This window comes from Camelina sativa, chromosome 14 (genome assembly GCF_000633955.1).
Source record: "Camelina sativa cultivar DH55 chromosome 14, Cs, whole genome shotgun sequence".
Classification (NCBI taxonomy): Eukaryota; Viridiplantae; Streptophyta; class Magnoliopsida; order Brassicales; family Brassicaceae; genus Camelina; species Camelina sativa.
The window spans coordinates 7,574,260-7,574,706 of record NC_025698.1 but is presented as its reverse complement, the minus strand read 5'-3'; positions in this window follow the sequence as shown (position 1 = coordinate 7,574,706).

Below are 447 nucleotides of genomic sequence, written 5' to 3'. Positions count from 1 at the left end.
TGCCAAAGCGAATCTGCCATTACTCAAGGGCACAGTGATGTTAATTATTCTCCACTAGTACCAGGTCTCGAAGAAGAAGCCGAAGTAGTGGGAGGAGGCACATCTAAGGTATTTATTATTATTTTTGGCGATCCATTGTAATTTGTATGTATTTGATTGGGTTCTTAGGTGTTAGAAGATTTCTCGTTCCTGTCCAAAAAAAAAAAAAACCTAACAACTTTCTAATTCTTACTCTTCCTGCCTTGTTGTATCATCAGATCACCTGTGTCTACCGTAGGGTAAAGAAAAAGAATGCGCCTTGGGAAACAAATGATGAAGAGCCTGTTATACTTGAAACAGGCAATCCAGGTAGAGTCGACAACCGGAAACCTCTGGTGCAGTTGTTGGACTTCCGGAGTTCATCTGAACAATGGGGCCCTGTTTTGCGCCACTTGTATGAAGAAGAAG